The sequence below is a fragment of the Phocoena phocoena genome, chromosome 6 (genome assembly GCF_963924675.1).
Source record: "Phocoena phocoena chromosome 6, mPhoPho1.1, whole genome shotgun sequence".
NCBI lineage: Eukaryota > Metazoa > Chordata > Mammalia > Artiodactyla > Phocoenidae > Phocoena > Phocoena phocoena.
The window spans coordinates 106,469,073-106,493,842 of NC_089224.1; the positions used below are offsets into that span (position 1 = coordinate 106,469,073).

The 24,770-nt window shown below is 53.0% G+C and overlaps 1 protein-coding gene across 1 annotated transcript in view; it reads left to right on the forward strand.

The window, feature by feature from the left end:
* The window catches only part of MVB12B (multivesicular body subunit 12B), a 177,044-nt gene that overhangs the window by 125,864 nt on the left and 26,410 nt on the right, over window positions 1–24,770 (forward strand). The gene's annotated exons all lie outside the window — the stretch shown is intronic.

Genomic DNA, 24,770 nt, shown 5'->3' on the forward strand with positions numbered 1-24,770 from the left:
GCTCTTCCCAGAAGCCATTTATCCCTGGTGACTCCTGTTGCCCCCTGGTTCCTTCTACAAGTGCGTCCAGCCCACCTTTGTACCCAAGCGTGAGCACAGTCTCTCAGGTGTCCTTCACGTGAACGTCAGCTGCCCTGCATCGGCTTTGTCCACTCCTTGTGGACAGGAACTCTGCTCTCAGAGTCTCCCAACCGTGGCACATGGTACCAAGTCTAACCCTGCTCAGTCTTTCTTTGCCACATAGTTACCTTGTTACTAAAGGGGCTGATTGCTGCTACTGGCTATTCTGTTCTTAGAGAGCAATCATGAAACACCAACTGTTTCATCTTTCAAAAATTACTTTAAGACCCTTACTCTAAAACTTTGATCATCGGAAGTGCTATTGAAGCCTTGCACATTCCCTGGCGATACTCCAGGGACACACACAAGAATACCAGGTGCGGGGCGGGGGCTGGGTAGGGGAGAGCACGGGGGCTTTGGCGACCCCCGCCGTCCAGTAACTTGCGGCTGCTCTCATTCAGGCTCGCAGGGCGCCCTGCACCCGTGTCACACTCGGGCCGTGAGAATTCACGAAGCCATCCACTCATTCAGCAAGCAGTCACTGAGAAAACTCCTGAGGGCCCAGCCTGGGGGCCAGGTGTGGTAGGTGACACACACAGTGCCTGGCAGCCCCTGGGGACGGTGGGCAGGTGCTCAGCGTGTACCGCCCACCACACTGCTGTGACCCACCACCAGAAACGTTCGAATCAGACGCTGGGAATCAGACGTGTTCGTCAGCTTGTGGATATGTCATTGAAGAAGGCTCGGCGGCCACAGGCGCACAGCGCCACGTCCAGAGTGAGCCTGGCAGGTGGGCACGGCCCCAGAGAGCCGCGGGCGCTCTCTCTCAGGCTGGGTGTCTGACAGACAGGCACGGCCTCCCTGGCTTCCTGTCATTAGCGTGGTTTTGGATGAGAGTGGATGTGCCCCAGCGCCTCCTCGCCAAGGCTCATTTCCACAGGAAGGCAGAGGCTCATCCTTCATGGTTAAGAGTGAGGACAGCCTATAACTGGGGCAGATTTAGACACTTCCTACCTTTCCTGCCCTCAGACCCCAGAATTTTCTGAACCTGGAAGGCCTGGCCTGGGCCCAGTAAGCCCTGAGCCCTGTGGGCAGCTGTGCCCGGGCTGGGATGACGGCTGCATCGTCACCCACACTGCGAAGGACTGGCTCCGCCTCTCCTTGGACCAGCCGTCCCACGGAGGAGCAAGTGACACGCTTCTGCTTGGTTTCAGGAATAATAATATTCATTGAGTGAAATTGCTTTCCTACAGGAATTTATTTAACTGTTATTCCCATTTTATAAACGAGGCACAGAGGTTCAGAGAGGTTAGTGGGTTTCCCAGGGTCAGACAGTAAATCACGACGGTGCCCCAGGGTGCGTTCATGGTGCCTTCTGCAGAATTCCGTCGCAGCCTTTCTCCATCTCCTCTTGGTTTTGGGTTTCTTTCTCGTTTCCTGGACTGGATACTCCATGAGGAAAGTGCTTGGCCTTGTCAGTCTTTGTACCCCCAGCCTCCTGGTGTTTATAGCTTTGACTGCGAGGGCTCTGCGGTCAAGTTCATACCGCCTTTCGGTCTCCCCTCCGGCTGACAACCTGTGCCACGGCACAGCGGCAGCAGAGCGGCCCAGGCAGGCAGGCCCACTAGGTGATGAGCGCTGCAGGTTACCTGCCTTGTGTAGAGCCAGGACCCCAGGCCCTCCCTGGGAAGGAGGGCCTGGCTCCCAGGGAGGTGGTGGGGAAATTCCATTTCCTCTCATTAGGCCGCCTAACTGATGGCCTGCTGAGCTTGCAGATCTGTCCAGGGACTGGTGGACTCTCCCGCGTGCTCCCAGAGCAGCCTGGGAAGCCGGCCCCCGGCGGTGTGGCACAGATGGCAAGCCCAAACGACAAAGTAAACTCCAATATGTCTTGGAGACATTGTCAGCCTGCGGCTTATTTGTCATGTCACAGCAGCCTCGTGGATCAGGGACGCCCCCCTCCCTGTCCTGTGCCCTCCCTGTGTGAGGATTATTTACAGGAAACTGGTTTTTGTAGGTTGGGGGGAGGGCACAGCGACGGAGCATTTTCAGAATAGACGTTGGTCATTTTCTTTCATGTTTGGGAAGTGAATAATAATAACAAGAACAGATACCTACCTAGCATTTATGAAGTGTCGGCCCCTATTCTGAGTGCTTTACCCAAACCATTTCTATACTCGTAACAGCCCTAAGGGGTGTAGGTATCATTAATCCCAGCTTACAGATGCAGAAATGAAAGCACAGAGAGCTTAGTTAACTTACCCATAGTCACACAGCTCAGGCAGGCTGGTCCAGCAGCTACTCAGTCGCCACACTCCAGTGTCCAGTGTGTGGTGGAGGCTGAAAGGGCGGTTGCCCCTTACTCGGGGCTGGCACCCGGGACTGAGGTCACTAGGGCAGCTGCGGGATCCCGGGGGCGTCTTGCGGGCCTGTGGGTGCAGAGCAGCCTGAAATGCGAGACACTACGGTAGGGGCGTCTGGACCGCCAGGCCTCTGTTCCATCCCAGGTTGTGGCCTGGCTCCTCGCTGGTGACATCTTCGCATCACTGGAAGGGTAGGGGTCAGAGGAGGTGCAAGGGGCCCAGGGGGTCGAGTCTCCCCCAGCTCTGCCTTTCACCCCAGACTGTGATCAGGAGGCAGGCCCCTCACCATCTGGGCCTCAGTTTCCTCAGCTGTAGAAACAGAAAGGGAGGCACGAAAAGCGTCCTCAGAGAATACAGTGAGGACTCAACGAGGTAAATGGCCTGGCCCACGGTAGGAGCAGAGCGTGGGCTGGGGGCGGCAGCGAGGAAGAGCCATCGGGGCCGCATGGTGGACCCCTGCCGAGGGGATGACCCTGAGGGCTGGCTGCACCTGTAGGTCCTTCGGTGCTCTGAGGAGGGGCCCGGGCGCCAGGCCACAGCAGGGCTCTCAGAGAAGCGGGCCCGGGAGGTCGAGGTGGGACTGCCCTCGCCCCTGCCTTCCAGAGGCGGGAAGAGAAAACGCTCAGGGCCTGGCTGGGTGCCCAGGATGCACCTGACTTATGCACAGATACCTGATGTATCTGTCTTTCTGATTTAACTTTAAAGATGCGCCGTTCGCACAGCCTCTGGTCACAGGTAAACAGTGAAAAGCAACTTAGGTGAACCGTGTGATCGTCCCAAGCTGTTTGCTGAACTCACTCTGTGTAAACGCCAGGCCGGTTGGCTAACTGGAGCCACCTGGAATGTGCCGGGCTTGGAGGTGATGAGGGTCACACTGCTTCACTCCTCGGACCCGCTTACCCCTCGTGTGACGGTTTGTACAAGAAACCCCATTCCCTCAGGCCTTGTGCACAGGGGAGCAGGGCAGCTCGTCAAAGCCTTGTGCAGACGTTCGAAATGAGGAGCCTCGTTTCCCTCTGGAAGATGAAGGAAGGAGAGAGGTTGCGGAGTGCCCGGGAGGGTCTTCATGTCGTGTGTGCCCATGAAGCTGTGTGCTTCATGCTCGTGTGGCCGCATGCATACACGCAGGTGCACACCTGCTCACGACCGGGGCTCTCGAGTAGAATTTGCGTTGTTGCTGGTGTTGGGTGTAGGCCTTTCAGCCAGTCGTTTATTAAACCCTGAAGCTCTGCTCCCCACCAGTCACTGCTTGATTCTGGGCCGTAAAAGGCAGAGAAGGCGGCCCTGCCCCGGCCGGGGGCTCTCCCTCAGGAGGCGGCACAGCTCTGCTGTGCACGTGGGCCTGGGGCTGGGGGGACGTGTCCCCCACGGAGCACAGTCTGTGTGGTGATTTGGGGACAACCGCAGTAACAAATTTCATGGGGCCTCCAGGTTGCTTGGCTGTCCTGGAAATTGGTCCTATTCCAGATATTGCTGGAAATAACAGGGGAGCTGTCAGCCTCTGTGCTGGTGAATAGGCGAAAAGGGTTTCAACCAGAGAAGGGCAGAGCTGTCAGAACCCTTTTCCGCCACGCGTGGGCTCTCTCAGACCTGTGTGTTTGGGGTGCAGTGATTTGGGGTTGGGGTGAGCTTTTTGGCCGAAGTGCTTGCAATAATAATTGAAATATCATAGGAGGGAGGAAGGAAGAAAAGTTCAAGGGTAGATGCCGACTGAGGCCAAAATACAAGCACCGTGAAGCACGTAGCACTCCAGGCCTCTCTGCAGGCCACGGTGCAGCTCCTTCTCTGGGACGAGTGACCTGCTAGCATTGGGCGGGGGGGCGGGGGGTTGGCTGCAGGACAGCGTGGCTTCATTTTAAAAGCCCTGGACTCGCGTCACAGCTCTGCTCCTAGGACAAGTCACTCACCTTCCAGCTTCAGCTCATCTTCTGTCAAATGGGGATTGTGGGACAGACCACAAGGAAGATGTGCTAAAGTGCCCGGTCAGCTGTGAGATGCGTAAGGATGGAATCCCAGTTTCCTCAATGCAGCAGGTTTTTACTGAGCATCTGTTTTTGCCTGTGCCAGTGTCATGTACACAAAACCCCATGAAGGCGCCACCTCCCTGTGAGCCCTCCCCAGGTCAGCTGGTCCTCGGCATCCCTGCCCACGGGGTGGGAACTTCCTGGTGCGTGAACGGTGCTGGCAGCGGCGGGGCGGGGGGATGAGTGGGGGCGGCCAGGGACCTGGCCAGGGCAGCAGAGACACCCCGAGGGCCATCCGCATTTGCCCCTGCCACGTTCTCAAGTTTGGAGTTTTATTGTCAACGCTACTGTTGGAAATTTCCGTGACTGTTTTCTGTTTGTCCCTGCGGACTGTGAAGGAACTGGGTTGCCAACATCACGGGCCCTGTGTGTGCCCGGGGCTTCGTGGAAGAGGTCGGTAGTCACACCTTTGGGGCTCGACTGGTCTCTTTCTTCTCGCTGTGCCACTTTCTCTTCCACACACGTGTGCGCATACGCACACACACGCATGTACACACGTACGTGCACACCTGGCCCAGCCTTCTCTCTGGATCATCAGCGTTACCAACCCAGTCACCATCCAGGCCCCGAGAGGGCAAAGCGAGATAGAGAAAACGAACGTCTCTTGTCCCATCACGGAAAAGCTACGCCAGGAGGAGGTGCAGTCAGTACAGCCAAGGCAAGCATCCAGAGATAAACATGCAAGCGTGTAGCTCTGATCTGGTGCGACTCACTGCCCATTAGCGCCTTCCCTTGGTGCCTTCAGTAGTTTGAAACCATCTTTCTATACCGAGACGTTGCCTCTCTGCTTTTATTTTCAGACTTCAAAGATTCCTTTTGAAATAGTTTTTTCCTATGAAATTCCAGAGGTTTTGCACATATGTGAAAGGAGGAGTTTGGCTGTTAAAATGTGTTTGTCTGCCCCTCGGTTCTCTTAACTACAAAGGTTCTGAGACTGCCCCACTTTGTTCCCTTAAATGTTATACCAGCTACCTCACCACCACGTAGCGTGTCGCCCCAGCCTCTTCCCAGCGTCCCACAGGCTGATTTCTGTTCAGCTAGAGCCCCATGGGGCAAAATTGATTTTTTTTTTAATTACTGGAAGAAATATTTTGTATTTGGGCACTGTTCACAGCTCTCGGTCCTCCCATGAACCCCGGTCTCGGTAACTGAGACAGCCACAGTGTCCAGTGATGGGCAAAAGGGGTGATGGCCCTGGTCATGGCCAAAGGGATTTCCCGTCTAAGAGTAGGGGCAAGTTTGCGGTGGCCGGGTGTGTGGGCATGGTTGATTTTAACCCCTGCATGCTTTAGCCCCACAAAGACCCAACGAAATAATTGGGGTGAGGGTGGATTTTTGTGCTTCTAGTGCTTCGTGTTGCGTTTTTGTTGTCATGGGTGATTCTAGGATAGTGAACTTTGATGGGTCATCTTGAATATCTCATCTGAATACAGTAGTTAGACCATAAATGTTTTGATGGGACAATCCCCCAAGACATTCCCAAATGCCCGAATTTAAAAACAGCTCTTCAGCACATAATTTCTCCCACAAAATCTAGTAATGTAAAAGTGAAGCGTGTTGGTGAACCTTTAGAACTAACGATTCTATGAATAAAAACTGACATCATTTATAAAGTTTTTAAAATAAATTTTGTCATTCAAGTAAATTCCTCCATATATTACATCACCATTAATAATAATTTTAACTGTGGGTTTTGTTTATGTAAAAAAGAATTGGGCCAAGACCCAGGCTTTTGCTAATCAGGCTGTCAGTGTACTTGGCCCAGGTTCCCATTTTGCCCCTTCCCGTGCCCCAGCTCATGTTCCAAATGATGGCGTGAATCTAAAGACAGCTGCCGAGGGAGTTCCCTGGTGGTCCGCTGGTTAGGACTTGGCGATTTCACTGCCAGGGCCTGGGTTCAATCCCTGGTCGGGGAACTAAGATACCGCAAGCTACACAGCACGGCCCAAAAAAACAATAAATAAATAAAAATAAAGACAGCTGTGGAGCCCAAGGAGCAGTTGTTCTTAGGCCACATGGAACCCGGAAGCTTCCTTTGCTCCGGGATATTGGGTCTGGCACGGTGATTGCTTATAACAGAGGCCAGTTTCACCTGCACCACGTGTTTCTCCTCAGCCCTGAAGCCAGGTGGTGATGCCATCACCAGCAGCCTCCTCTGCCCACAGTTCCCTCTCCGACTTCCCTTTGTAAAATACGCAAGAGACAAGGCCTCCAAAAGTTCTCAAGCTGCCTTTAGTCTTGGAAGTGTTCCCGGGTCCCTGCTTTAAAGCTCCTGAACCGCCTTTGAGAATCTGTACTTTCTGTGAATATCCTCACACCACAGGTCAACCAGCTCTTCAGTCTCACCCAGGCTCCTCCCTCTTTCCCTTGGTGAGCAGTCCTCACCTGGTCAGCGCCTGGCTGCGCCGGAGTCCAGCTGTGCCCTTGCCCCACCTCCCAGCCCACTCTGTGATTAAACCCAGACCCCTCTCCTCACCCTCCGAGATGCCCCTTCACTTTCTTAGGCCTTTTTGACTCCCCCTCCCCCTTCCAGCACCAGCACCAGCACCAGCAGGTGGCTCTTTGTGGGGCTCAATTTTTTTAAATAAAGAAAATTCAAGGAAGTTACTGCTTTGGTGACTTCCCTGGTGGTACAGTGGTTAAGAATCCACCTGCCAATGCAGGGGACATGGGTTTGAGCCCTGGTCCGGGAAGATCCCACATGCCGCGGAGCGACTAAGCCCGTGTGCTGCAGCTACTGAGCCTGTGCTCTAGAGCCCGTGATCCACAACTACTGAAGCCCGCGTGCCTAGAGCCCGTGATCCACAGCAAGAGAAGCCACCACAGTGAGAAGCCCACGCACTGCAACGAAGAGTAGCCCCCGCTAGCCGCAACTAGAGAAAGCCTGCGCGCAACAACGAAGACCCAACGCAGCCAAAAATAAATAAATATAGATAGATAGTTGCTGCTTTTGCAGGAGGAAAGTGGGAAGTATCCCAGTTGGACCTAAATTCAGATGCTGAGTGTCTGACGGGCTTACTTGCTGGCCAGATGCCCCACTCATAAAATTCCAGTTGTGCTTTTAGCAAAATGACAGATTACTTCACGTCACGGCCTGCAGGGTTTCCGCCAATAGCAGCCACCACGAATACCGAGTACCGAGGGGGAGGCCGTTTCAGGGGCAAGGACAGCTCCCCTTTCTGCCTTCTGTACTTTGTAAAGATCACACTGCAGACGACCCCAGAAATGGGGGAGTGTCACCTCTCACTCCAGAGGGGAGAGGAGGTGTGCTGGAGGGGCACCCCTCACCCCTGGCCACTGGGGACCCCAGGCAGAACAGTTAGAGCCACCTGGTGTTTTCACAACCCTCCGTGGAAATGAAATCACAGGTTGGTCCTTGTCCGACAGCCTGGATGGCATCAAGCTAAGAGCCCCAGTCAGCACGCGGCTTTGCTTTCTGCCAAAAACTAAACAATAGAAACAAGTGAAAAAGGTGTGCTTTCAAAGTGTGTCTGTCAGAAGACAGTTTGGAAGCTCTTTCACAGTAAGGACTGAGCAGACTGTTAATGACCCGTGTCCTCGGAGCCCCCAGGGCCGCTAGACCAGCAGCCCTGAACTTCCTCTCACCGAGAGGCAGCCTCTGACTTTGGGTTCTGGGACCTGTTCCAGGCCTCTGCTCAAATGGTTTTTCCACTGACCCAATAAATGATTACATAGCAGTCGGGAGACCCGTATTCAACACCCGGTTTTGTTACTGGCCCGCTGAGTCGCACTGAGCAAGCCAGTAAACCTCTCTGAGCCCGGTGTCGTCGTGGTGAAACTGGGATAGGGTCAGCCTCACGGGCACAGGGTGGAGACTAGGCTAAAGAAAATCATGGGCATGCGGCCCAGAGGACGGTTGCAAGGCGTCCACCGGGGCTGCTCAGGACTGTGGTGTCAGTGCTCCCAGGCCCGGCCGAGCCCTCCCTCCCCACGGGCCTAGAGCTGTGCCCACCTGCAGGGTTTGTGTTCCCCCGAGGGGTCTGGTCGTTTTTTTTCTTTTTTAATTCATGTAATATCCCCCTTCCCCTGGGGCTTTAAGGAAAGTATTTTTAAGAACAGGCCCCTGGTTTCCTACTGACCTGCCTCTCTCGATGGTTCCCTGCTCCTGGCATGCAGCTTTTCCTCCCAAGTTACTGCAGCAGCCCTGAAAGCCTCCTGGTGGAGAAGTCACTTAGGTGTGTCTTTTTGAGCTCTTTGTTCCCATTGAAATGTGGACTTTCACACTTTGTTCTGACCAAAGGGTCCCTTTAAAAAATCCAGGGCAGGGCTTCCCTGGTGGCGCAGTGGTTGAGAGTCCACCTGCCGATGCAGGGGACACGGCTTCGTGCCCCGGTCCGGGAGGATCCCACATGCCGCAGAGCGGCTGGGCCCGTGAGCCATGGCCGCTGAGCCTGCGCGTCCGGAGCCTGTGCTCCGCAAATGGGAGAGGCCACAACAGTGAGAGGCCTGCGTACCAAAAAAAAAAAAAAAAAAAAATCCAGGGCAGATTTTCAAGTGGCTGGAAGTCATCACTCAGAGAAGCACAGAAAGGTTTAAGAAGGAAACTCGAGAATCCGGTACAAGTGAGAAATGTGTCCCTCAGCTTCAAAATGTGAAGAGTAGTTTGAGTTAGAGAGAGAGAGAGAGAGATTAGCTTACAGCAGAGTGCATAGTCCATCAGTGAGCAGAGTCCCCGGTTGTCCTTTGGCACGGGTGTTTCTTGACTCCAGATGCTGTAGGAGTGACCCGGCCTTCTGAGCTAGACAGACGTGGGTTACGGTGCTGGCTTCCCTTGCGACTGGAAGCGTGGCTCCCTTGCCTCTCGCAGACGTAGGACAGGGTGATCCCATCTGCCTGGCGGGGTTGTGACAGGGAAAGGGTGGAGCAGAGCGCCTGGCACTAAGTCCAAGGCTTTCACCAAATGACAGCTGTGACCGGTGCTACGGTGCCGCCTTCCCTGCCGTGGTTAGTCCTTACAGATAACAGAGAGCCCTGCTTGTGCAGAAAAGCTTCACGGAGCTGCACCCATGAGACCTTCGTCGCCGTTTGGTCCATGACACCCTCAGCGAAGCGCTCTTTGGCTCTAAGCACAGAGCGGAGTTCTCCTGGTGCCACTGTCCCTGAGTTCCCGAGCCCACCTCTGGAGGTTTGGGGCTAGGGATTCACATTTTTAACGAGCATCCCTGGCCATTCTGACACACCTGGAAGTCCGAGAACCTGTGGTTTGGAGAGAGAGGATGCCTCCTCTGGAGTATGGGGCCAGCTCTGAAGGCACCGTCTTTAAAGCACTAACAAAGGCCGGGCTCACTGATGCCCACCCTCCCTGCCTCCCCGGTCTGGACCAGCATGTCTCCCATGGCGGTGCTACTTGTCATCTCGAAGGGTGCGATTGCTCTCCAAAGAGAGGGCCCCCGTGGTCGGCTTCCTGAGTGAAGGTGCCCTGGATGAGAAGCAGTGACCCTACGATTGAGACTACCTGCCTGGACTTTCCATCTGGGGTTCCTATTGAAACCACTGTTTTTCCCCCTGCCTGTGGCATCTGTGATCTCATGTAGCTCCATCTCAGCGGCTCTGTCTCTTTGAGGGCCCCCTAGCGGTCCCCCAGATGAACCTGTGATACACCTCACAACCTCTAAACCTGGCAGAGTTCCACCGAGCCACGGTTGCTTGCTGTGGCTCTGCTCAGACCTCCTGACAGAGCAAAACGAGGCCCTGACTGCCGGGTGGCGCCGGCACTCACTGCCTAGCGAGGCGGGAGCTGGGCGGAGGTGCCCTGGGGCCTCAGGCAACCTGGGCTTGAGCTCTGGCTTTGTGGCCACCTGGCCTGAAATGTCCCTGTGAAAATCTTGAGACTCTGACCCACGTGTCTCCACCTGAAAAAGGAGGGCATTCGGCAAAACAGGCCACCGAACTGCTGGCTTGGGCCTTCCCACGTCCCTTGACTTGTTTATCCTCGGAGCTCTAACACCCCTGTTTCAACTCACATCAGCTGCGTTTTCAGCTGCCCCGTCGTACGCCCCCAGTGCTCTGCCTTTGCTGCGCTTCCCACGTACTGTGGAAGCGACTGCCTGGACCCCGTTTCTTTCCACATCCACTTCTGTAAGAGGGGAGATTAGAGGGAGCCAGGGGTAGCGAAGCAGCTAATGTCAGAAGGGTGGGCATCCCCCTGGGTCCAGGGCAGCAGAGGTGGGCAGGAGGGCCAGGTTCCAGAGAGATCCCTGGGTAGAATTAAGAGGCACCGTGGCGTCGCGGGGAAGAGCCAGGCTTCCGGGTTCAGTTCCTCCTCTGCATCTTGCTGGCCATGTGCTCTCGGGCAGCTTGCTTACCCGCCCTTCGCCTGAATGTTCCTCGTAAAATGGGGAGGAGGAGGATGATCTAAATAATAATAATATATAAGCTCATGGGATTGTCATGAGAACTCGGTCAGTACGCAGAAAGCACCTAGACCGGGGCTTGCACAGAGCAGTTCAACTCAGCGTGAGCTGCCACCACTGACCGCCCTCTTTGGGATTTAAAGAAACTGATGACAGATGTGAGGGAGGGGGCAGGTCCCTGTGGCTCCAGGCCCCAGGGTGGGTGGTAGAGCCGCTCACCACTCACCGGAATTGGGAAGACGAAACAGGAAGCTCGCAAGGAAGAAGAGATCCACCCTTGCTTGCTTCTCTTTCCGAGAGGGCAGAACAATGCCTGCTGCCTCTGCCATGGTCCCCTCGCGGGCTCGGCCACGTGCAGGCAGAGCCCCCGCGATTCCCGCCCGCCGGCTGCGCTGTGGCTTTTCAGGGATTGCGGTCTATTGTCATTGAATCACACTGCTGGAGAGTAGTTTGCATAGATTCCCAAGTTTGTAATTAAAACAATTGAGAAACAATTTTCACTGTATAAAAAAAAAAAAAATGAAATCTCTTTTAAGCAGATGTTGTGCTGTGAGCCCTGTAGAAATATTATCTTATCATCAGCCCAGCACGGTTATCTCAAAGCTCCAAAGAAACTAAGGGAACATCTTTTCTCCTAACCCAGCATTTTTTTAGCGCCTAATATCATTTCACATTTAAAGGTGACAGCAATATCTTTAACGTTTTTCTATTGGATTAATAACGTTTAATGTTCAAAGCAATAAAGCGAAATGTTTTCGTGAGGCTGCTTTATATCACTAGCGGAAAATTCAAGTTAAAAAAAAATACCACACACACAAAAGTAATAGACGTCGAGCGCCATAAACTCAAAAGGGAGCCTGGGCGTGGAAGTGGTGTCTCGAGCTGGAGTTCTGGGTGTGCAAGGCGTGAGCCCCGCCCCACCTGGCGCCAGGAGGGGCCTGTGCACTTGGCGTGAGCGCTCAGCACCCTCACCCTCTCCCCCAGCCATTCATCTCCCCCCAGCAGCGGAATATGACAATGTTAGCATTTTTCATTTCCCTGACGTTACCATTAATAAAGCAATGATCCAAAAGGGGCTTTGCTGAGTCTGTTCTTTATGCTCCCATCACTCACGACTAGATAATTTCACACAGGATCGTTTTAAAATTAAATGACGATAAAAACGCTCTGCTGTTCTGTGTTCACCAGTTCATAGAAGTCTATCAAGTCATTAATGTGTCATGACAAACTGCTCGATGGATACAAGAGTAATTAATTATTTGAATAAATAACAAGTTGAACTTGGGGCTTTGAACCACAATGACATATGCATCCCATTAAGGGCGTCTTAGAACCTTTTCAGGGCGCTGGTATGAAGAGTTAAAATGCAGGCCAGGGTATTGGAAATGATGAAAAACAATTTCGTAAACACAGGGTAATAATTTTACGAGGAGAAAGCCGAAGTGTCACGTTTCCATGCCCACATGGAGTTCGGTGTTAAAAGTTCTCCGGCTATGGCCATTTCAAGATACCACTTCATCAGTGATGATTTCAGAGAACAATTATACAGATTTTCATAATCACCATTAATCTCTGCATATTTTTCAAGATGATTACAGCAATTATTATTTAGATTTCTCTTTTATATGCCCATTGTAGAAAGGAACAAGTGCTTATTATACTGGATATTTCAAAGAACCTTGGATTAAAATTCTTTGTCATCTCCGCACTCATTATTTCAACTCGTGTGGCCTCTGAAAGTTCATCAGCTCTAGAAATGAGAGCAGTGTGAGCAGACTGTATTATTAAATCTTAAGGTTGAGCTCAGACTGTGGTTAGCGAGGATGGCTGAATTGTTCGTTTGTGGGGCTGCTGGGTTCAGTTGGAATTACTGTCAGGTGGCAGGAGATGCCCATGACAGATGTAGTCAGAGATGGGTGGCAGCCTCACACCTATTTTCCGTGATAGACTTACAAAGTGAGCTCACAACCAATATTTAGAGAATACATTTCTGTGACATGCCCTTTAAAGGTTAATATGAAATCTGAAATCTGGGTAGTTTGTGGCCTGGTACTTCAGAGACGCAGCAACCAGATAGAAGGGAGCCCACGCCCCAGTATTCCACATCAAATCGGGTGTCAGCCGAGGCGTCAGTTCTGTCTGTGGCTGCTCGTTTTCCTCACATTACCGTGGTCCAGGGAGCTTGTCCACTGGAGCTGAATTTTGGAAATGGGATGTACTGTTTTCCCGAGAAGCTGTTTCCCGGGGAAAAGTCCCTCGAACGTTCTGCTGATTGGAAAGGCACCTCTGCGTCGGTCAGTGTGCCCGCCTGTGCCCTGTCCCAACTACAGGTGGTAATTCTGTCGTCTCCTGTCATTGCGCACCCTCTGTGGGCACCACCCTCCTCACAGATGCTGCAGGTCTAGCTACATGAAGGGGAGGAAGCCCAGGCCTTTGGTTTTGAATTGGGAAGTTCAGTGTTTGAGAAAAATACAAGGTGTAGAAATGGGGGTTTTTTTCTTTTCAAATTAAGTTTTATTATAAAGCTACAACCTGGTTGGAAGGCGCACAGGCAGTGCAGTCTTACGTAAACATAGGTCGGATTTCGACTGTCGTGAGACTTCCCGTAGCAGGTCGCTCTTCATTTGGTCCATGTCTGTCTGTCACTGTGGCGGGGCTTTTGGAATCACTGGGCATCTTGGGGAGGATGAAGCCTGGGGCCTCCCGTGGTGGCTGCCCCTCCAGGGCCCACCCCCGACCCCAGGGCTCAGGGCCTTGGCTCCGGGGCACTCATCCTAAGTTCTCCCATTCACTCAGGGGCGCCCAGGCCCTGGGGAATGTGACCCCACTGATCACGATCAGAAGATCTCTGTGCTGTGGTACCAGAGTGTCACATTTTGTACCATTTTCCTTTAACCTGTGGGCAGTCTTTTTTTTCAAATCTTAAAATTTATAACGAGGTTATACCTTTCCAGTTTGTGTGATGCTCAAACCTACTATCCTATTGTTAAAGTACTTGGGCAAACAGACAAGTAATTAAAAGCTTATTCATTGATCAAGGAATCGGAAGAAAAGGAGTTAGAACGTCTCTGTTCCACAGAGTCCTAGAGAATTCCCATCTCGAAACACAGCTTTCTTCGGAAAGGTGGCCTTGCACCATTTATCTGTCCATCGCCTCATCCTTGCAGGCCCTGGGCTAGCCTGGAGCTTGTCATCTGGGGAAAGGCATTGGGATGGATGATTGCAGCAGAGTGGCAGTGGGAGCAAGGCCACTGACTCCAGTGAGTGACAGCTCGGAAGGTGACCCACATGGGTAACTTTCAGCTGGTTTGGGGGGTTCACGGGCAGGAGTGGGCTCTCCAGGCCGAGCACACAGCAAGGAGAAGGGCATATCACATACAGAATGCATGGCTTGGTCAGGAAATGGTGAGGAGGTTGGCGTAGCTAGATCCCAAGGTGTGGGGAGCCAGGGTGGGAGGGCAGCTAGACCACAAAGCTAGGTTGGGGTCAGCCTGTGAGGGCCTGGGCTGAGGCATTTGGACATCACCCCTTAAACCTGAGGAAACAGTTGAAGATTTTAAGTAAGAGAATAGCCTAAGGAGACCTGCATTGAAAGCCAACTCCAAAGATCCCTGGGGCAGGTATGTCTGTCTGGGCCACTGAGGCGAGAGCCCAGAAGACACCATGAAGACCCGCGCATGCTGGCTTCTTAACACCTTCCAGCTCTGCGTACCTTCCGTTCACATGTTCGCCCTTCTCGATTATACCTTTCTGCTTCCATCCTTGGATGACTCCTTCATGCCACGTAGGGAGGTGTTCCCACCTCTTCCTCAAGTGGTGGGAAGACAGTGGATTGGAAAAGCTTCCTTTCTGTACCAGCTTTGCGGCCCTGACCACACCCCATCTCCTGGGCTTCAGGTCCCTTTGGCAGAGTGGGGATGGCGACACCCACGGGGCTGCTGGGAGGTTTAAGAGGGCACGTGTGTAAGTGCCCTGACGCTGTTCCCTGGACGGACGCCCCTGGTGCAGTGCTCTCTGGAGCGTGGGTCAGCGCTGGCTGTAGACACCTGGACGCCCTGGGACACCTTCTCTCCTTGCCCTTTGACTCCAGGGGTGGGGAGGGGAGGCATCTGGCCCAGAATCTGCTATAACTCTTCCTGACCGTTGCTTTTGAGAAGGCTGTTTGAGTAGAATCTAGAGGAGGGCTAGAGAAATCACGTTACCTAAGATGGGCCAACCGTGGTGGATTTTGTACGTTGTATCTTCTGAGGTTTAAATCCGGGTCTCAAATCACCAATGCGTATTTAATACTGACGGTGATTGTTGTGGTTTGTGAGACTGAGAATGTCACGGTTGGGAGGGTTTTTTTTTTTTTTTAACATCTTTATTGGAGTATAATTGCTTTACAATGGTGTGTTAGTTTCTGCTTTATAACAAAGTGAATCAGTTATACATATACATATGTCCCCATATCTCTTCCCTCTTGCGTCTCGTCTCCCTCCCTCCCACCTTCCCTATCCCACCCCTCTAGCTGGTCACAAAGCACCGAGCTGATCTCCCTGTGCTGTGCGGCTGCTTGGGAGGGATTTTTGAGATCATCTGATGGCCCACGGCTGTACAGACCTCGCTGCACACATTCTCACCTGGGAGCCCAGAGTCCACCCTCAGACCAAGTAAATCAGCACCTCTGGGGGAGGAACAACAGGCAGCAGTAATAATTTTTTAAAGTTGCCAGATGAGCCCCAGCCGAGTGGCTGATGTGGCCCAAGCCGTCCACTCACAGATGAGGACATTGAGACCTGACTGGCCTACACGTGGGCCCCCTGACTCCCAGAACAGTTCTCGTCACTGTTATTTATTCAACACGTATTTATTCTCAGTGCATCATATCAGGAGGTCCGTGATGTTGGCATGACCCAGCATTGGTAAAATTAGCTGGGATCACGTGGTTGAAGCGCTGTGTGCCCGGTTTCTTCACTGTGACATTTCTGTTTTTCCTTTTGGAAAGGAAAACCAACTCCAAAAGGAGTCAAGGGGTGCTTAACGTAGCTGGACTATTGGAATTGTTTCTTTAGAGAATGTATTCATTTTTTGAGGGGTTAAAAAAAATAAAACTTAAAAATATATTAGTTGGTTTTGAGAAGGTGAAAAGAGCTCTGGAAATGAAAGTGCATCTTCCTGCACTGGGGCCTGAGCCCTGCCCAGGCCTGTCCCGTCCCCTGCCCAGGCCTGTCCCGTCCCCTGCCCAGGCCTGTCCCGTCCCCATCAAGGCTTTGCCTCAGTCGCAGGAGGACAGTGCGTTTAGACCATGCCTGCCTCCCCAGGAATGTGCCTGGTGGCAATAGCCCTGTGTTGGCCCCTCGGTTCAGCTTTTTATTCTGCACACCCAAAGCCCTTTTTGTTGGTCTTGAGCTCACCGAGGAGTTTCTGTGCGTGTGCACTGGGGAAGCAGGTGTGAACACATAGTGATGGTGACTTACCCAGGAGCCCCTCAACAGCCAACAAGGAAAAGTCTCACTTAATTGGATTTTATCTTTACTTTGAGCAAAATGCAGTTGGTCTCTGCCCCAAGCCATTAAGTGCTCATAAAGTTTTAAAATGCATTTCTGTAGCAGAGTGAGGATGTTCTCCTTCATATATCTAGAGTCCCTGTGGGGCACGTGGCCCAGCCTCTGTGGGCTCCCACCTCCCAGCAGAGACCCACGAGGCGTCCTGCTACAAAGCCCATGGGGCCCCCTGGGCGGTTACTCCAGAAGGAGGGGTGTAGGAGGGCTGGAGGGCCCTCAGCTTCCTCCCAGGATGTGGGGACGTGGAAGGTGTCAGGTGCTCCGTGTTTTGGAGGCCTGGCGGGGGGGGGGTGTCCAGAGAAATGGGGGGGAGGGCTTCCTAATTACCATGCGAAATAGAACCTCAGAGAATATTCGTTTATGGTGTGAAGGCGCCTTTATTTGAAGAGTACGGTGGTTCTGACTAACCTGGTGAATTAGCCTCCTGATGCCCGGGGGCAGTTTTCTTCTCTTTGCTTTGGGGGCTCTTTTCCAGGGGACATTTAGCACCTGGGCCCAGCTTGGGCCCTGCTCCTGCCGTTGAGCTTGACCTATGACAGCTCAAGGGATGGCAGATGCCAGGAGAGCCATGGTCCGGACACCAAGGGAAGCCCTCCTGGGTAGGCTTTGCTTCCGCACCTCCAAAAGCCTTTGGATCAGGAGTTACAGCCTCGGGTTACATAATTTAATGTGGATGCGCTTGTGTTTTTATGTAAAAGCAGGGAGAAGAAAAAGGTCTACCTTGGAAGGGCTTTTCCTCTAGTGCCGCGATGATGACAGTTGCTGAGCAGTTAGTTTGTACCTGAGCCTTATGCTTTTTTAAAAATTTTTATTTATTTTTTATACAGCAGGTTCTTATTACTTATCTATTTTATGCATATTAGTGTATATATGTCAATCCCAATCTCCCAGTTCATCCCACCCCCAGTTTCCCCCCTTGGTGTCCATACGTTCGTTCTCTACATCTGTGTCTCTATTTCTGCCTTGCAAACCGGTTCATCTGTACCATTTTTCTAGATTCCACATATATGCGTTAATACACGATATTTGTTTTTCTCTTTCTGACTTACTTCACTCTGTATAACAGTCTCTAGGTCCATCCACGTCTCAACAATGTCCCAGTTTCGTTCCTTTTTATGGCTGAGCAATATTCCTTTGTATATGTGCACCACATCTTCTTTATCCAATCGTCTGTCGATGGGCATTTAGGTTGCTTCCATGACCTGCTGAGCCTTATGCGTTTATCTCATTTAAACTTCCCAGCAATCCAGGTATGATTTCCTTCCTTCTGCAGTCAAAGAATCAGGCACAGAGAGATTGAACGCTTGTCCTAAGTCAGAGATGGGGCAGAGGGCCTGACCTGAACTCGCTCCTCGGAAGAAGCAGTGGGCTGCTTGGTGTGCCCCTGGCCCCTTCTGGTTTCTTCCCATCGGCCATGCTGCGGAGCGGCCGTGGCTGTCCCCCTTCACTGAGGACAGGCAGACGCGGAGGCTAAGTGACTTGCCCAGGCCCCAGGGTGCTCACGCGCGTAAGGCCCCTCTTTCCTTCCTCGGAGCCACCTCATGCGTGGGACTCGGGAGGCTCTTGCCGTGGCTGATAAATCACTCCGTTTGGCTTATGAATAACGTGGCAAAACAGATTACTCTGGGGATCTAGAAGGAAGTTGTGGGCCTTGTGTAAACTCAGTTGGAATGTCACCTAGCAGACAGCTCTGGGGCATCTACCAATGTCTTCCAAGGAATATCCCCAAAGTGAAATCACCAGGAAAGCCGAACCGGGCTTGGTGTTTTGGTTTACAAATGAGTTTTGAGAAATGGCCTTGAGATCTAGAGTTGCTGGCATTTTTCCCATCACAAATTGTAAAGAACCTTTGAAAGGCCGCAGGAAAGGGGAGAAGAAAGGGCCAGGTTACTGATTATTTACAGCGCTGAGCCCCAAGCAGGCCCACAGAATTACAGGTCTCCTACCATTCCAACTGCATTCAATTTTATTCTGAAAATGACTGCCTGCCAGCAAGCCACGTTGTTCGCCCTCATCTCTGCAAGGACTTCTGAGGAACCATGACCAAGCTCACTTAACACCACGTGGCAACTGGAAGCAGACAACAATTGAGATGCTAGTAATGGAGTCTTTTTAAAAAGTTTACAGTTTCTTACCGCATGACTTTACGAATCTCTTTATCAAGTGCGTTGAAATTAACGCATGTGTCGATCGGAGTATTTCCTCGTTGAGGAAGGAATCGGCAGGCCTGACCAAGGTGATGGGCTGGTCCTGGCCCGGTGCCTTTGGGAGCTGGTCAGCGGTGGGTTTGTCCTGAGCCCTCAGAAGTCCAGGGGTGTGCATTTGGAAGGGAGAATCAAGGGAAGGCTCTGAGGGATTGCCTTGGCAAGTACAGTTACACAGTAGCTGCTGTACGCAGGAGCTGTGACCCCATCCCCTTACCAGGCAGCGTTCCTAGAGATTCATGGCAGAGCTGTCTGTGCAAAAGCCGAAATCCAATTTTATGTCCAAACAGATACGGCACGCAAATTGGACTTCTTCCCCTAGGAAAGCAAAGGCAGGTATCCCGGTCAGTTGGGGGGAAAAAAAAAAATCACCCCCCCTCCTTTTCTTCTTTAGAATAGGGGGTGGTATTGATACAGTAGCAGATTAGAGCTTTATTTGTTTAAACGTTGCAGATTCTGTAAGCATTCACAATCCTCTTGACTTGTAGAGCCTGATTGTAAAAAGAACAGTTGAATGAGCTCATTGTTTCCCGGCTTTTTTCTTTAATGTATTTTACAAACACTCTGGTGACAGGCCTGACACACTGATTTCTACGTACTCGCACTTCAGTTTGGGATTACAGCATTAATAACAGAGTTCCATGCATCATGCCATTTTTCAGCATGATCGTTATGATAAAGGGCATATACTTAATTACAGGCCTGCTTAATTACAGCTCTGCTGAAGCTCGTTTGTTTAGGAGAATGCTAATTGCGCCACGGAGCCCACGGCACATCCTCGCTTTCATCTGCTCTGCGCCGCTCGCTTGGTGCAGAGGATCAGCGTTTTGTTAAAACTGCCACCAAAAAATAAAATAGAAAAAGGAAAAGAAAGGAAGACGGTGAAGAAAGCACTGTCCTGGTCCTGAAAGGGAGCCTGCCTGGCACGGGGCTGTGGACTGTAGCAGAAGCCCACGTTGGCTGTGGGCCCCTTCCAGCCCTCACAGTACCTCCTAGGACAGCTGGCTGTGTCGTCCCTGCTTTGCAGGCAGGGCGGCCAAGGCTCAGAGAGGTGAGACTGCCTCTCGCCACACGTGCTGCCCCCTGGAATTCAGACCCCTCCTCCCTGCCACACCCATGGCAGCGCCACACCCACGGCTCTGGACTTGAATCCTGGCCCCATCAAGCTACGTCGTCGTAACTCCTGCAGCCTCGGTTTCCTTAAATGTAACTTGCACGTGATCATTTTGAGGGTTACGTTATTTGGTGCACATTCGCTCTCTAGTATGTGGTCAGTAAATGTGGTTTCCTTTCCTTTTCTCTCTTTCTAGCCTAGAACTGGGCTAGGGGAGAAGTTCTGTTCCAGCCAAGGTTTAAGGGAGCCGAGGAGCCTGGAGAGCGGACTGCTCTGGGTCCCGGGAATGCCGCCTTTGGCGCCAGTGAGGAAAAGACAGACTCCTGTGTCCTGCTTCTGAGTTGTGACCGTGGATCGGTCAGGCCGTGTCCATGTGAGAACCCTGTAGAACCCCAGGCTGACTGGGAGGGCCGGTTGGGGGGCGCACACATACCCCCTGAGCAGTGGCTCCATGAGAGCTGCCCCCTCGTCACGGCTCTCCCTCCAGCCCCTCCACTGCACGTCACTCGGAGTAGGACTCGGCAGCAGGCTGAAGGCTAGAAGGAGGATCACGGTGAGGACGAAACGCTGGCCTCAGCTCGGGAAACAAGGAAGGAAGGAAGTAAACATGGCTCCCCACAAGGAGCCCGGATGGAAATGATCTGTGAACTTCTTTTGGAATGCCTGAAAAATGTGTGCCATTGATTTTAAGAATTATGTTTGGCATACCTCTAGATATCTTGAGATATGGAAAGGCTGCCCAGATAAGGAGAAGAGAAATGGATGTCATGGGATTAGAAGGGGATTTAGCAGTCCCACAGATCAGCTTTCTACCAACACATAAAATCCCTCCCAGCGGCCGTCCACCTGGACCTTTGCAGCCGGTTCTGCTGGTCCTGCCTTCTGCCTTTCCCCGAGGAGGGCAGGGTCCCCCCCCTCTGAATCATGCCCCATCTCTCTAGCCCCTCTTCCTGTGACAGCTCTGAGAACATGTGCAGACATTTGACCACATTCACCTTCAAGGCCTCTCGTATCTGGACCAAACCCCATCTTGCTGCACTTCCCATGTGCCAGGCATGGCGCTGGGCTCTCGGGTACCAGGTGGGGTGCAATGATGAACAAAAGTGGACGGGATCAGGCCTTCCTGGAGCAGCAGGTCTGACGGCTTTCTCCCCTTCCCTCCTGTGGGCTGGCTTCAGGTCCCTCAACATCTGGCAGGCTGCCCAGGACGACCCTCTGAGAGTGCGGTCCCAGCACTGAACCCCTCCCTTGAGCCCAGAGCAGACCAAGGTGGCAGCTCCCTCACCCTGGCACCAGGACTGCTGCACTGTCCCTTACAGTGCCATCCCTCCCCCTTTCTAAACAGTCAAGCCACGCTGTTGACTTGTTCAACTACAGACCAGTCTTTTTTCATGTCTTCTGCTGTTATTCCAGCATGAACATCTCTTTCATTCCATCTAACGCAGTTGGTGTTTTGGACTTAAAGTACAGGACTTAGCACTGACCTTTAGTAAATTCCATCTGTTAAATTTAGCCCGTGACTCCAGCTTTTTGAGATCTTTATTGGTCTTCTGTTATCCAGTTTGTAGACTGTCCTCATCAGCCACATAGTGGATAAGCCCACTATGCGTGTCTTCATTAGAGTAATTGATAGCGCCCTGGGCACCCTCCAGGGAGGTCACTTGAGGTCAACATCAATTTATTAATCAGCTTCTTGAACGTCTAGTCCAGCCAGTTATGGATTCTCCTACCCTTAACATTGTCCAGCTGTATTTATCCATCTTGTCCATATGGGTAACAGGGGAAGCTTGTCAGGTGCTTTGCTGAAATCCATGTTCGTCTCAGCCTACCATAATCCTGGCTATATTCGATTTTTTAAATAAGTGGAACTTGGTTGGCATATCATCTGTTTCGCAGACTCTCACTGGCTCCCCTTCCCAGGGACTCGGGGCGTGTCACCATGGCGACTGTTCTCTTGAGCCAGCTCCCGTTCAGGAGCTTCAGCCCCTGGGATCCTATGGACTCTTTTCTTCCAAGATTGTTAAAGCCTGCTGTCTAGGATACAAGGAGCATCTGGCTGTGCCCATCTTTTTGTCCTGAACTCTAAGATAAAGCCTGCTGTCTAGGATACAAGGAGCATCTGGCTGTGCCCATCTTTTCGTCCTGAACTCTAAGATAAAGTGGTAACTTATCCCCGAGTTCGCATCTCTCTCCCTTCCCAGCTTCCCTTGAGGTCGGATTAGGTCCGAGTGCATCTCCACGCCATCTCCTCTGCTGCTAAACCCTGTCAGGAGGGCATCAGCCCCACAGTCTGGAGGGCCACCCTCACTGCTGCCTCTTGCTTCGCAGACAGTCTCGGGAAGGCGTATTCCCTTTGTTCTCTCCAAATGTCCCCAGGCTGGAGCCCCATTATGGGGGGTGCTGAGCACCCCAGGAAACCCCTGTGCTGGGACAGGAATGCAGAGGTGACTCACACGTGGATGGCCAGGACCCTCAGCCGAGAAAGGAGATGCGGCCCTGGCTAGGCACCCAGGGGGCCACTCTGAGCGGATCCCAGAGGGATGGCGGTGGGTGGACGTAGGGTGAAGGGGAGGGGCATCCTGTGCGGAGGGGCCGTAAGCACCCCACCTTGGAAATCCTCCTGTCTCTTCCCTTTGTATGCAGGCTTGACTGCCAGCCTCACACTGGGCAGGGGTCACTAGCCTTCCTCAGTTTCGCCCAGTGCTCCCCAGGTCTCTCATTTCCCGGGGTAGTCGGGCCTTTGCAGGTCACTTACTTACCACCTTGTCAGAACACCGGTTCTCTGAACATGTGTTGACATTTGGATGGAAACAGCTGTCACCAGGGAGAACGGAGATCTTCACCATATCTTACCAGAAACCCCCAGACACTAAGGAGGTCTTTAAACACCAAAGGCAGAAAGCCTAGTGAATGAACGAGCAGGGTTCTCCGCTTAGTGATGTGGCCAAAGATGCGCTCACTGGAAGCCGCTCTCCAGCGTTGGGTCGGATTGCTTCCCGAGCGCAGGAAGGGAGCTCCGCCCTGGGCCCTGCCGTCTGTCTCCTGGGCAGAGAGAAGCTGGGAAAGTGGTGCGTGTGTGCAGACACATGTGCAGAGAGCAGAGAGTGACAGGGCCAGGGCAGGTGACAACAGGGGGCTTTGAGAATCTGAAGAAGAAGTAAAGTAGGCTGTGGCTTCTAGCGCCTGACTTGGGGTGGCCAGGATGGGGGCGGTGCCTTAACGGTGAGGGGGATGGCCAAGGAAAGAGTGGCTTCGAAAAGACCATGATGGGTCTGATGGGGCTGTTTGCACACAAGCCCATCTCCTGGCCCGTCGGTCTGATGGGAAGGAGCTGGTAGAAGGGCCAGCTAGACACTTGGGGAGGGACTGGTAATGTTGTCAAAACCGTGAAAGGTCCTGGTGTGGAAGAAGCAGGTTTGCTCTCAGAAATTTCATGTATACCTCATGGAAGGGCCAAAGACAGGAGTCACTGCTTGGCGCCTGTGTGGGCTCTGACCCCCAATCTGTGAGTGATCCGAAATGCTGTCAGTGCTGCATGCTTTCCTGCCTCCGTGGCTTTTGAAGGGGGGCTGGGGTCAGAGTGCCGCATGGGGTGAGCCTTGACTCCCAGCCACGTTGAGGGCACGGTGGCAACTTCTGGGAAGGGAGCTTGGCCTCTCCTTGGGTCCTGGGTGGGCCTGGTCCTGCTCTTTCTAGAAGGCGTCGTGGCCTTTCAGGGATCATCTGTTCAGGGATGGGTTTTCCCAGCTGTAAGTGAGCATAGGTGCTCAGATTTCATTAGTATATTTGCGTGTGTGCTGTACTGTGTTAAGGTTACCGTGGGCTTTCCCCTGCCTTTCTAGGGAGCTGTCACACTGTCCCCAGTGCTTAGCTGGTCCTCTTCCAGGCAGTGAGGGCAGGTTGCAGGGCCTCCGTGATGTGAGGTCTCTGACCACAGACGTCTCTGTCAGAGCCCCGTGGCCAAGCAGGCTTCCCGGGAGAGGAGGAGGTTTCCAGCGCAGCAGCTGCGGCCAGCTGTGCTATTGCTTTTTTCCTCAAACTTACCAGAGAAGTTTCCATTTTTATCTTCCCAGAAATTGTGAATGTAGCTTAAAATGAGACATGTGGCTCATCTTACTGATCAGAGAGGCTTTGTCCCAGCTTTCTTTTCTTTCTCTTATTTCCTTCTTTCTGCTTCTGTGACTCTTATTTCTTAGGACTGAAAAAAAATTGTCCACCACTTGTGTACCAGAGAGGGCCCCATCTTAGATGTCGGGGGAGGCAGAGATGATCGCTTCCCAGGGAACTCATCACTCCGTTTCTTCCTGTGACCACAATTTACCAGAAAACCACTGCCCTCGGCGTGACGCTCCACGCCACGCCAGTGGCTGGGACCAGGGAGGCCTGGTTTGGCCTCTGCTCAGACCTGAGGGCGAAGCCGGGCCCCAGGAGAAGCGTCCACCCGCCCCACGGCCCGCGGCTGCCTGGCCTTCACGCTGCGGGGTACCGGCGTCACGCTCCGTCCAGTGCGAAGTGCTCCTCCGTGTGCCGAGGTTTCCACACTGACGTCATTATTCCGCCCCTCCCGGGAGAGGGCGCGCTCGGGGAGGCAGCTCCCGGTCGTGATGTGACAGCGATGACCTCGGGACTCGGTGGGCGCGGGGCTGTGGGAAAGGAACTGAACCAATGAACACACACCCCCGCCCCGTTTTCCTTTGCTGGGGACCCATTCCCGCCCCTTCGGTGTCCTGTTAACACTGAGGAGACAGGGGAGCCGCGATTCAGCCCAGGAAAGCGGACCAGGAGCCGGCGATGGTGGCCGCGCAGCCCCGCCTGCCGAGCACCTGGGCGCCGGAGGCGGAGCCTCACACACAGCCCGCTCACACCTACTCCTCCGCAGGCCGTGCCGGGTTTTGTTTGTTTGTTTGTTTGTTTGTTTGTTTTGCGGTACGCGGGCCTCCCACTGCTGTGGCCCCTCCCGTCGCGGAGCACAGGGTCGGGACGCGCAGGCTCAGCGGCCATGGCTCACGGGCCCAGCCGCTCCGCGGCATGTGGGATCTTCCCAGACCGGGGCACGAACCCGTGTCCCCTGCATCGGCAGGCGGA